Below are 13,015 nucleotides of genomic sequence, written 5' to 3'. Positions count from 1 at the left end.
AGCCGTTTAGGCTGTGCGTGGGTATGTCAGTGAGTCAGTCATACAAAAAGAATTTCCCGCTAATTCCAGTTCCCGTGGGAATTTTGCAATATCCTGTTGTAACTAAGCTTTAAGTTTACTAAAGTACCTGCATGCCAAATTTTAAGCGTCTAACTTACGCGGTTTAGATATTTTTATACAAATGTTTTTTCCCGCTAACTCCCGTTCCGGTGAGAATTTTAATAATAATAAATCTTTATTTGCCTATAAACAATTCAGTTCAGTTCATTCAGTTTGCAATATCCTGTTGTAACTAAGCTTTAAATTTACTAAGGTGCCTGCATGCCAAATTTCAAGCGTCTATGTTACGTGGCTTAGATTTTTTCATACAAATGTTTTTTCTCGCTAATTCCCGTTCCCGTAAGAATTTTGCAATATCCTGTTATAACTAAGCTTTAAGTTTACTAAGGTACCTGCTTGCCAAATTTCAAGCGTCTAACTTAAGCGGTTTAGATTTTTCATACAAAAGGATTTTCCCGCTAATGCCCGTTCCCGTGGGAATTCCTAAGTATCCTATAACCTGCCCAGGAGTATGAAGAATAATTGTACCAAGTTTCGTTAAAATCCGTCGAGTAGTTTTTGTTTCTATAAGGAACATACAGACAGACAGACAGACAGACAGACAGACAGACAGACAGACAGACAGACAAAAATTTTACTGATTGCATTTTTGGCATCAGTATCGATCACTAATCACCCCCTGATAGTTATTTTGAAAATATATTTCATGTACAGAATTGACCTCTCTACAGATTTATTATAAGTATAGATTTTCTTTTGATGTTAGTTGTGCCTACCAACTGACTGACCTGAGAAAGTAAAATTTTTTAGTTAATATTCAAAGTCAAAGCTGCGTTAAATGTATAATCTTGTAATTAGGTATTTGGTGGACAGTATGCTTGCCTACAAATGTGTGATGTTACCACTTTATCGTTGCTTTTTTAATGCTACAAATACCCCGAGTGTAGCAACACCTTAAGATCGAATTCATTTTCTCGACGGTGAAAAAATTTTTTTCAGTGCAAAGTAACAGGCGACTTATTTCATGAACGTTGAACATTGAAATCTTTCCGAGATTTAATTTAATTTATTGGTCTGTGGTAATGGAAAACCATTCCCTTTTCCATTTTGGTACATTTTGTGATATATTTGATCTCGCAAATCTATCTGCTTTGTAATTGAAAAAATACGCTCCGAGAAGGAGCAATGTAATTATTTTTGTAATGTGTAAAATGTTAGAACATTTTCTTTTGTATTTTTTTTATATAATTCATGTTACACAGATTACAAAAATAATGGTAGTGTACTATGTTAATTTCTTTTAGCGATTCTGGTGGCAAGGTCAAGGCAATCATTTGTGACAGGTATATTTTCGTCACAAATGTAATTTTTGTAATCTAAGGCTGAGTTGCACCACCTTACTTTAACCGTGACTATAACCAGTGTTTTTTGTACGGAGTTTGACAGACTTGACGTTTGTTATAATTAAAGTAAGATGGTATAAAAAAATAGCATGCATAAATGCAATTATTTTCTCATCTGCTGTTGAATTACATAATGAAGAAAAACTAAGCCTAGGCGCAGACCATTTTTTTTTTTTTTTTTTTTTTTATGTGATAGGAGGCAAACGAGCAAACGGATCACCTGATGGTAAGTGATTACCGTCGCCCATAGACACCCGCAGACCCAGGGGCGTTACAGGTGCGTTGCCGGCCTTTAAGGTAAAGATACGCTCTCCTCTTGAAAGCTTGCAGGTCGTATCCGTCCGGAAACACCGCAGACGACAGTCCATTCCACAGTTTGGTTGTACGGGGCAGAAAGTTTCTAGAGAAACGTACTGTTGTGGACTGCCAACCATCTAAGTGATGGGGGTGGAAGTGCTGTCGGGTAGATCGGTGGCGAAAAGTGGCGGCAGGAATAAGTCCGGATAATTCTTCGGAGTACTCCCCGTGATACATGCGATAGAATATGCACAGTGAGGATACATCTCTACGCAGCGCCAAGGGGTCAAGCCGATCCGAAATGTCCTGGCAGTCAACGATTCGAGCTGCTCTCCGTTCAATGCGGTCCAGAGGGAGAAGCTGGTACTGGGGCGCACCTGCCCAAAGATGAGAACAGTATTCCATATGAGGCCGAACCTGCGCCTTGTAAAGTTGCAGACGATGGGCTGGAGTGAAATACCGTCTCGATCTATTGAGCACACCAAGCTTCTTCGAGGCTAATTTAGCCTTACCCTCTAAATGACCACGGAACTGGACTTCGCTCGATATGTCGACACCAAGGATTCCGATATTGGCTGAGGCAGTTAGGGGAGTGCTCTCGAAACAGCGGGATACGACAAACGGCAACTTTTTGGCGGTGAATGCGCAAACTTGTGTCTTTGTAGGGTTAAATTGGACCAAATTGCGTCGACCCCAGTCTGAGACCTCCTTCAAGGAGGTTTCAATGTCGGACACAAGTTTGTTACGGCTCTCAATGACGTTCTCCCGAGAGATATTTGCGCGGCCGGTATAAGCGGCATCAACCGTGCTGTCGTCCGCATAGCAATGAATGCCGCTAATTTGCAGCATATCATTGATATGCAGAAGGAAGAGCGTAGGCGATAGCACACAGCCTTGGGGGACACCAGCATTCACAGACATAGAGTCTGAGCATTTACTGTCGACAACGACCTTAATGCTTCTGTCTGCTAAAAAGCTGGCGACCCATCCGCATAATTTGTCGGGAAGCCCATAGGAAGGGAGCTTCGAAAGAAGCGCTTTGTGCCAAACCCGATCGAAGGCCTTCGCCATATCCAAACTGACCGCCAATGCTTCCCCCTTAGTCTCGATCGCCTGTGCCCAACAATGTGTCAAGTAGACCAGAAGATCACCAGCCGAGCGACCTCCACGGAAACCGTACTGTCGGTCACTTAGCAACTGGTGGGCCTCTAGGTACCGAAGGAGCTGGCTGTTGATAATGGATTCCATTATCTTCGAGAACAAGGAGGTGATTGCTATCGGCCTATAGTTGGACGGATTTGAGCGGTCACCTTTTTTAGGGACCGGGTGCACCAAAGTTGTCCTCCATGAGGTCGGGACTATGCCAGAGAGGTAGGAGAGCCGAAAAAGGCGCGTTAAAACCGGTGCTAACTCTGGAGCGCACGTCCTCAGCACGATAGGAGGGATTCCATCGGGCCCACTCGACTTATGGATATCCAGGGAAAATAGAGCCAGGCGTACTGAGCTTTGGTGGAACCGGATATCCGGCATACAGCTCTCACACCTTGGTATAATCGGTGGCTCATGTCCCCCGTCATCCAGTGTCGAGTTGGACGCAAAGAGTTTGCCCAGAAGATCGGCTTTCTCCTTTGCATCGTGGGCCAACGAACCGTTTCCCATGTGCAGGGGTGGAAATGATGGCGTGCAGAAATTTCCTTGGAAAGCTTTGGCAAGAGACCAGAACGCACGAGTTCCAGAAGGAAGACGCTCTAGCTTCCCACCAATTCTACCAATGTGCTCCGACTTCGCCCTTGCAATGACTCTTTTGAAAGACCTAGAGGCAAAGTTAAACTCATTTATCGTTGGCCGGGCATTTGATCAGTATAGGCATGTATGGAAGTGCGCACATTACACCGATTTGATTTGGCCGATTCTTCATACAAATTAAAATCGGGCCCAACTATCAATCAACTAAAAATCGGTGGTCTGCGCCTAGTATTACACTTAGCCGCGTGTATAGTGCCTTCAAATACGGAACTATATTCTTAGCTCCCCTAAACTCACGGTGTCTAGATGGTCTAGATGCTGTGTTATTCCGGTATGATCGACGGTGTTCCTATTCCGGCTGTCTGTAGCACCATTATCTAATGGAATCGGGAATGCTCTTACATTGGCTCGCACTGTATCATCTTCATCTTTTGTTATTTTGTCTATTTCTAGAATCCTATTTACTTTAATGATTAAAAGGAAACATTTTGTTTCAAGCACTAACTTATAATGGTAAACGAACATAGTACTAATGTATTTTCAGTCATGATGTCAATTGTTGCACATAAGCCTTCATCGATCTCCTGATTTATCTAGCTCTTTTGAAAGAGTTCGTTCGTTCGTTCGTTTCAGCCGAAAGACGTCCACTGCTGGACAAAGGCCTCCCCCAAGGATTTCCACAAAGACCGGTCCTGCGCCGCTCGCATCCAGGCACCTCCCGCGACCTTCACCAGATCGTCGGTCCACCTAGTGGGAGGCCTGCCCACGCTACTTCTTCCGGCTCGTGGTCGCCACTCAAGAACTTTCCTGCCCCAGCGGCCATCAGCTCTCCGACCTATGTGCCCCGCCCACTGCCACTTGATTTTAGCGATTCTGCGGGCTATGTCAGTCACTCTGGTTCACAACATGTGGTTATGAACATGTATTATGACGTGACAAAGTACCTATATACAAATCTGTTTGACTGTCCCGTACCGCTTCCATTTCTCAGGAAGTAAATCAGTTAAGCGCTAGACTGTTTAGATATTTCCTAGTATTGGTATGGGTTATGTTTCATACATCCCACATGGTACAGAATGATTTAGGTTGCATGTCTGAATGGCTCTTAATTTAATCGCGATCAATACACTCCCCTTTCCCATTTGAAGTGTAATTCCATCTATTCAACATGGCGAACGTACTTAATTTGATATTATTCATAGCGTCTCGTCCAGATTATTAAAAGCCCTTGACCGTGTCGGTGAAACTTAAAATTTATTACATCCAAAACTTGATCCGAGTTTCCAGTCACCCTTCGTTAAACGTATTTCAAACGGTTCCGAAACTTGCAAGGAAAAAACTTCGTTATTACTTGTGATTTGACAGCGAGATTAGCATAAACTCGATGAGAAATCATATCTGTTGTTAGCGGGGAAATCGATTTGAATGAGAACATAACTGCCAACTGGCAAGCGCCATTATTTTTATCTGTCATCGATGTTCGCTTGTTTTTTGGCGCGCTTAATTTTTTTTTTGATGCTGAACTAGACAAGTTTTTTTTTACCACAATCACACGCAGTCTAGGTACTCTAGTCCTGCCCTGTAAGTGCTTACTTGTGCAACTATTAGTGTTATGGGTTCCCTACTTCAAAATGGAAACTTTTAACTAGCTCCGTTGTTCCTTCAGGTTAGCTAAAATCCATAATACGTGTACGTGAGTCTGACTTTCTCTTAGCCGCTTTTCCGATTTTGCAATCGATAGAGAGTAACCAATATCGTTAAAAAAGTTTCTTGTGTGTTTACTGCATAAGCAGGTTTAATACAGGAAATGGCACACTTGAGCCACAGAATAATAATAAGTACTACGTACTTGAGCTGGGTCTTCCTAATGGACAAACGCTATCATGGCCCATGGAAATTTCCACCATAAAGGATATTGCTTTCAAAAATGAAACATAAAGTATCCACAGCAATGGATAGTATTTTAGAGAGAGATAGTTTTAGAAAGAAATATTGCCAAGAAACATAATTGTAGATAAATATTATCTTTAGATCGAACTGTTCCAATGGAAAAGCACTCGGATTACAGCGACGGGTCGGATCAGAAATGTTTTGAAAAATGGCAGCGTCGAGTATTTTGGTCCGCGTCGGACGTAAATAGACCAAGGCGATATCGGCCCGGCTTTATTAACGGCAGATCTGCAGAGGGAACGGAACGAGACGGCGAAAATTAGTTTCGACGGTGTCAAATGCGGAGTGCTTAATGAGAGCAGCACATTTTGTGCCAAAAAGGCGCTAAAGAAGTTGCTTTTCTTTTTTGTTGCGGTATTTTCTTGAGATGTTGTGTGGGGTTGGTGTCTCGTTTATCTTTAGGTCGAAAATTATTTACGTAATGTATATTAGTACTTTTTCAGGCTAGACATGACCGTCGTAGCATCATTTGTTTATTCGGACACAGCCGAACACAAACACAAACATAAGGTTTTTAAACCAACCCGACTTATCTAAAAATTAGGAAAGGAAGTGGTAATAACCTCCTCCTATTTTGAGTCGGTTAAAAAGGAGATGTTTTTTTTAGAAAAAGGAGAATTTAATATTCCCCGTGAAAAAAAAAAACTAAATGATCGCAAACATTTTCAACTAAAAAATGTTTTCATTAGAATTGCAAGGAAAGTAGGTAGTGATATTCAGTTTGCATTTACTTTGCAGTATTTTAGGAGATAAGGTTAAAAAAGAAATCGTCTTTCTGAAAACGGGATTGCTTTTACTGCTTTTCTCTTTGAGCCAAAAACCTGTTTTGTAATCATTCCATTAATAGGAAGGACCAAAATAACCATAGAATCTGAGTATGCTTTGATTTACGGCGTCTAAAAAGTCGGAGCGCCAGAGAAAATTAGTTTCGCCGGTGTCAAATAAGCAGTAGTTAATAAGAAGACGCCATTTTGTGCCAAAAAGTGCTACTCCAGACCAAACTCTTTGTGGCGCTGTGACCTGTTATTTACGTTTTTTTTAGCTTTAGCTTTTACTCGTACTTTGCGGTATTTTAACAGTACGGAAAACAGTGCTGTTATTTTTGTCGTGTGTTTCTTTTATTTGTTCTTGTTGTGGTGTGCAATATTATTTTTTATTATAGTTTTTACAGTGCCAATGTACAGACAAAACATTATGCTATCGTATTTTTATGTGTGATTTTATAAGTTGTGGGATGAGCTGGTGACTGTTCATATTGCAACGTTTCTACTAGCTATCTCATAATTTGATTTTTGTTATATTTACATTCGATTTTAGGTTATTGTGCAGTATCGTAGAGTAGATAGGACTTCAAAATATAGATTTTATAGTGTTTAGTTCTAGATTATCATCATCATAATCAGGTCATGTTGATCTCTTTCTAACTTAATCATCATCATCATCATTTCAGCCATAGGAAGTCCACTGCTGAACATAGGGTCCCCCCAATTGTAACACCTTTTTTTGGCAAGATTGAATACTTACCGATTTCCACAAACAAACATTCCAACGGACCGTAAGGTCACATATTACAAGGTGCGCAGTGTTTCCTTTGTCACTTGATTGTGTCGTCGTTGGAGATTCACTGAATTTAGATTAACTTTTATTAAAAATTAATTACATTGTTTTGGTACACAGAGCAATAAATAACCTCACTTTTTGAATGTCTCCGTTTGACAGATCAATGCGTTACGTTCCATTCTTTTAGTATAGAAGAAATGTATAATGAAATTAAATATTCAACACTAAATTTTTATAAAACTTAATATTTAGGCTCTTTAATTTAAATTCTAGCTATTTCTAGTATTTTCCTCAATGTTTATATTAAAATAACATTGTAATGTATCTTGATCGATCATGGGTTCGGAACGTTCTAGAAATTTGACATATTCTGAGTGAAACGAAACGCGCGGGAGACGGTCCGAATACTATGAGTGACGTTTCTTCTGTTTCTAAAAGTTAAATAAATTAATTAAATTTAAATCGGAGGAGCAGTTTTGTGAGTTCTCATATCAAAATTATTCAATAAGAGGCTGGTTGACTCAAATAGAACTTATTAGAAATAGAAATAAAAAATAAAAATGAAGAAACATTTTTATTGTTTGTTATTGTTGGGTTTGATTCGGACCACAAGTCACAGGTGATGACCGGCGCTTTTTGGAGTGTCCTTTTTCTTTTGCTGGGTTGTCCGTGCTCGCGAGTGGAGGTTCCGGTGTGCGTGGTGTCCTAGTGTCCCGATTCCAGGAGGTCCGAACCGTGCCGATTCCCAAATAAACGGGCAGGGCACGCATCGTCATCCTCAGCGAAAATAAGGGAATTCAGAAATAAATCCGAAAGCCCCGTGATTTCGTGGACTCACTGCCACGTGCCGAATTTTATTACGGAAGGTAAGCAGGTCCTATTCCAAGGATTACCTTGAGTTTCTTCTTGTTATTTTGTTGTTTGCATTGGCGGCATTGTTAACCAATGCACTTGGTTGTCATTCGCAGATTGTGTGTGGTTGAGCAGTGCTCGGTGGCGAGCCTCTGCACTGTCTGCTGTTGCTGTCTATTGTTGCTGTCTGTTGTTGCTGACGTTGCCTCCATAGCAGGTATGTTGTGGTTTCTTCTTCAAACTCATCCACCTCTCCGCTGAGTTAGGATAAATTATTAGAAACATGGAACTCGGTGATGTGTCCGCAATTTAGTGAATTTTGTTCAAAAGGTGACGATGGTGCCTGAGAGTCGTTCCCCGACCATGACTGGCCGATATGTACACTACCGCGGTCCTGGGCTACCCTACTTCATAGGTTGGTTCCGTTTTCTATCGAGCTTGTCCATTATTTTAGTTTACTTTGAAAAGTAGATTACCCACAATGATTACATTTTACCAAAAAGTAAATTCTTAAATAAATTTACCATTGTGAAGTATTATCAATGGATTTTGTTGTGTTAAGTATTTTTAGTTCGCTTTGTGAAGGTCGATGATGTAATAATTACAAAGATTACATTTTACCAAAATGTTAGTTCCTAAATAAATTTACCATTGTGAAGTATTATCAATGGATTTTGTTGTGTAAACTATTTTTTGTTCGCTTTGTGAAGGTGGACGACGTAATAATTATGATGATTACATTTTACCAAATGTTACCTTCTAAATCGATTTACCAGTGTAATGAATTACCGTTGGATTTTGCTGTGTTCACATTTGCTCCATCCTCGAGAGCGATGGATTATTATTTTTAAATTGTTTTTACTATTGTAATTGTGCTGTTTGTATAATATAATTTTTATTGTACAATAGGAGGTGTATGGTACCGGCTGTCCTGTTTGGCACCGGCTATAAGGTGTTTGGCACCGGCTGTCCCGCAGTGCCAGACGCTTGCTGCGCCCGACGGGTGCGAAGGGGGTTGAGCCGAGTGGTGATATTAGCGCGCTGATCTTAGTCTAGTATTTTTAGTCTGTACCAACCAAACGGCCCAACGACCCATCCCTTATTTTTTTCTTTTTAAATATTTGTGTCAACCACAATAAATAGTTATCAATTTAAAAAATATTTTTATTTTGCTCCGGCAGAAATTTCTTATTTACATGGCGCCCGAACAGGGACGTTGTTGGGTCCGTGGAGATTCTCCCTGGCACTGGTCTATTGCTCAGTGACGGATTGGTTGGTCATCTTAATTTTTTGTTTTTGATGCTGTTGTGAAACTGAGTTGAGTGTGATCATGCTGTGTTAGTGTCTAGTTTAACTAAGATTAGTTAAAATATTGTAACTCATTTACTTTTTTTTATGAACGTTCATTTTGTAAAGTCAATATGAAGGAGGAACGCCCTATCCGTTTCAATCTTTTGAACAAGGACGAATTAATTTACGAAGTTGTGATTCGAGATGCTGTGCCTGAGAAAACGGTAGATCTGTTGCGCGCTCAGATTAGACAATTGGCTCAGGATATACCTAGCGATGAGGTGAGTGGGTTCGAGGGAGATGCGCTGGCTGAGCTGAGAACTATTTCCTCCAAAATAGACGAGCTTGAGGAGCTCTGTGATAGGAAACCCCTATTACTCAAACAGCTTTATCGCGTACAGGCTTTAGGAAACCACATCTTCCATAGGTTAAGTCGTGTTGAGGCTGCGGATGTAGATGATAGGACTTTGTGGGAACAGTTGGAGGAGCGTCTCATCCCACTTTTAAAACGGATTGACCGTATGACGCACACATTCGTTAGTAGTTATGATTTCCAACCTGCTGAGGAGGAAGTTTCTAGGTTCGCTGGTTTGGCTGCGAATGAGTCGTCCATGGTCAAGCCTGTGAATTGTAATGCGTGTGTTCATTCTTTGAATTTGAGGTTTAACGGGAAAGACAGTGTGCAGGATTTTATTGTTAGAATTGAGGAGTTGTGTCTGTCTCGGAATATTTCGAGGGAGAAATTATTTAACTCGGCAGTTGAATTATTCACTGATGAGGCTCTATTTTGGTACCGAGGTACTCGTGACCAACTAAATAGTTGGGAGGATTTAAAGACGTCGTTGCTGGAAGAGTATTTGCCCTACGACTATGATCATCGTTTGTTGCAGGAGATTCGTTCGAGGACCCAAGGTCCCGACGAATCCATATGTAGTTATCTAAGCCTGATGCAAAATTATTTTTCGAGGTTGCGTAAACCTTTAGACGATGAAGAGAAGTTGAGCTTGGTCAAGTTCAACATTAGGCCATCTTACTCCATTCCTTTGGTCAATGTAGAAATAAAATCGTGGGCCGACTTGAAGAGGCATTGTAGGCAGTTGGAAGCGGCGAAACAGAGGGCAGAATCCTTCACCGAACCCCCGCGCAGTGTACAGAATGCTGTCGCCCCTGACCTGGCCTACAAAAGTAAGTCTGCTCGTCCAAGGTGTGAGGCTGTGGTTAAAAGTCCGAGCATGGAGAAGTTTTGTGTGCGTTGCCGTGTGAAGGACCACACGCTCCGTGATTGCAGTGCGCCTCATGTAATTATTTGCTATCGTTGTGGTGAGAAGGGCGTGACCGCTGTCAATTGTCCGAAGTGTGTACGCCAGAAGGACGTAAAAGTTTCTGGAGTCACAAAACGCGTGGCGACGGACCATCGTTTCGATATTACACCTGTCGAAGAGTGGCGTGCTTGGTGTGATTATGTGCGTGTATTTTCAAAAAATTACAAAGCTAATGTCTCGATGGTTCGACCAAATGATTGCCAGGACGCGCGTCCTTATTTGAATGTTAAAATTGGTGGTGTTCCATATTCTGGGTTACTAGATTCTGGGGCAGAAATTTCTATTATCGGTGGTTCTGCTGTGAATTATTTTTCTCACCTGGGTGAGTTGTATAAATCGGATTCGACTGATGCTGTGGTAACGGCGAATGGTTCAACTTCCCCTACGGTCGGATATATGTTTTTACCTGTCGTAGTGAATGATGTGTTGAAGGTTATAAAGTTTTATGTGGTTCCTGGAGTTTCGTCGTCTTTATTGTTTGGCATCAACTTCTGGAAAGCTTTTCAGATAGCGCCTGATGTTTTGCGACTTGTGAATCGGAGGGATTCGATGGTTGGGCATGCTGAGGCAGTCGTGTCTCGGAAGTTGACTGGTGATGCTGGTAAAGCTTTTAAACACCCGAAGGTTCGTCGTAGACCCTTCCAGTGTGTCAGCGTTGGTTTTGTTGGTTCACTGCCCAGGTCTCGACGGAAAGTGTTTGAAGTGGATAGGCAATTGAGGAAATCTCACTTGCGAGATGAATGTTGTGGTAGGCGTCTTAGAGACGTAGTGGTTAATAAACGTGATGTTGTTTGGCGGAGTACGCATGTTCGTAGCGTAGCTCCGAGATTTAAGAATTCGGTAGGGTAGATTGAAGTTTTGTTGAGGTGTTAGTTTTTTTGTTGTGTATTGTGGTGGTTTTGTTTCTGTATGATAGTTTGATGCTGGAGGGCCAGCGTGAATTTTTCTCGTTATACTCGTAAAATTCTGGTGGGTGAGGGGGTACTGTAACACCTTTTTTTGGCAAGATTGAATACTTACCGATTTCCACAAACAAACATTCCAACGGACCGTAAGGTCACATATTACAAGGTGCGCAGTGTTTCCTTTGTCACTTGATTGTGTCGTCGTTGGAGATTCACTGAATTTAGATTAACTTTTATTAAAAATTAATTACATTGTTTTGGTACACAGAGCAATAAATAACCTCACTTTTTGAATGTCTCCGTTTGACAGATCAATGCGTTACGTTCCATTCTTTTAGTATAGAAGAAATGTATAATGAAATTAAATATTCAACACTAAATTTTTATAAAACTTAATATTTAGGCTCTTTAATTTAAATTCTAGCTATTTCTAGTATTTTCCTCAATGTTTATATTAAAATAACATTGTAATGTATCTTGATCGATCATGGGTTCGGAACGTTCTAGAAATTTGACATATTCTGAGTGAAACGAAACGCGCGGGAGACGGTCCGAATACTATGAGTGACGTTTCTTCTGTTTCTAAAAGTTAAATAAATTAATTAAATTTAAATCGGAGGAGCAGTTTTGTGAGTTCTCATATCAAAATTATTCAATAAGAGGCTGGTTGACTCAAATAGAACTTATTAGAAATAGAAATAAAAAATAAAAATGAAGAAACATTTTTATTGTTTGTTATTGTTGGGTTTGATTCGGACCACAAGTCACAGGTGATGACCGGCGCTTTTTGGAGTGTCCTTTTTCTTTTGCTGGGTTGTCCGTGCTCGCGAGTGGAGGTTCCGGTGTGCGTGGTGTCCTAGTGTCCCGATTCCAGGAGGTCCGAACCGTGCCGATTCCCAAATAAACGGGCAGGGCACGCATCGTCATCCTCAGCGAAAATAAGGGAATTCAGAAATAAATCCGAAAGCCCCGTGATTTCGTGGACTCACTGCCACGTGCCGAATTTTATTACGGAAGGTAAGCAGGTCCTATTCCAAGGATTACCTTGAGTTTCTTCTTGTTATTTTGTTGTTTGCATTGGCGGCATTGTTAACCAATGCACTTGGTTGTCATTCGCAGATTGTGTGTGGTTGAGCAGTGCTCGGTGGCGAGCCTCTGCACTGTCTGCTGTTGCTGTCTATTGTTGCTGTCTGTTGTTGCTGACGTTGCCTCCATAGCAGGTATGTTGTGGTTTCTTCTTCAAACTCATCCACCTCTCCGCTGAGTTAGGATAAATTATTAGAAACATGGAACTCGGTGATGTGTCCGCAATTTAGTGAATTTTGTTCAAAAGGTGACGATGGTGCCTGAGAGTCGTTCCCCGACCATGACTGGCCGATATGTACACTACCGCGGTCCTGGGCTACCCTACTTCATAGGTTGGTTCCGTTTTCTATCGAGCTTGTCCATTATTTTAGTTTACTTTGAAAAGTAGATTACCCACAATGATTACATTTTACCAAAAAGTAAATTCTTAAATAAATTTACCATTGTGAAGTATTATCAATGGATTTTGTTGTGTTAAGTATTTTTAGTTCGCTTTGTGAAGGTCGATGATGTAATAATTACAAAGATTACATTTTACCAAAAT

General features: G+C 41.0%; 2 long non-coding RNA genes across 2 annotated transcripts; both read left to right on the top strand.

Moving 5' to 3' along the window:
- Positions 1-7,085: 7,085 nt before the first annotated feature.
- Positions 7,086-8,264, top strand: LOC135074258 (uncharacterized). The gene is made up of 3 exons (XR_010257791.1): positions 7,086-7,882; positions 7,985-8,085; positions 8,199-8,264. It is a non-coding gene; the product is annotated as an uncharacterized LOC135074258 (long non-coding RNA).
- A 3,366-nt stretch (positions 8,265-11,630) lies between these two features.
- LOC135074257 (uncharacterized) lies at positions 11,631-12,784 on the top strand. Its single transcript, XR_010257790.1, has 3 exons — positions 11,631-12,402; positions 12,505-12,605; positions 12,719-12,784. It is a non-coding gene; the product is annotated as an uncharacterized LOC135074257 (long non-coding RNA).
- The last annotated feature ends 231 nt before the right edge of the window (positions 12,785-13,015 follow it).

Source organism: Ostrinia nubilalis, chromosome 8, assembly GCF_963855985.1.
Source record: "Ostrinia nubilalis chromosome 8, ilOstNubi1.1, whole genome shotgun sequence".
Classification (NCBI taxonomy): Eukaryota; Metazoa; Arthropoda; class Insecta; order Lepidoptera; family Crambidae; genus Ostrinia; species Ostrinia nubilalis.
The sequence above is the reverse complement of the archived record's forward strand: the minus strand, read 5'-3'. Positions and strand labels throughout refer to the sequence as shown.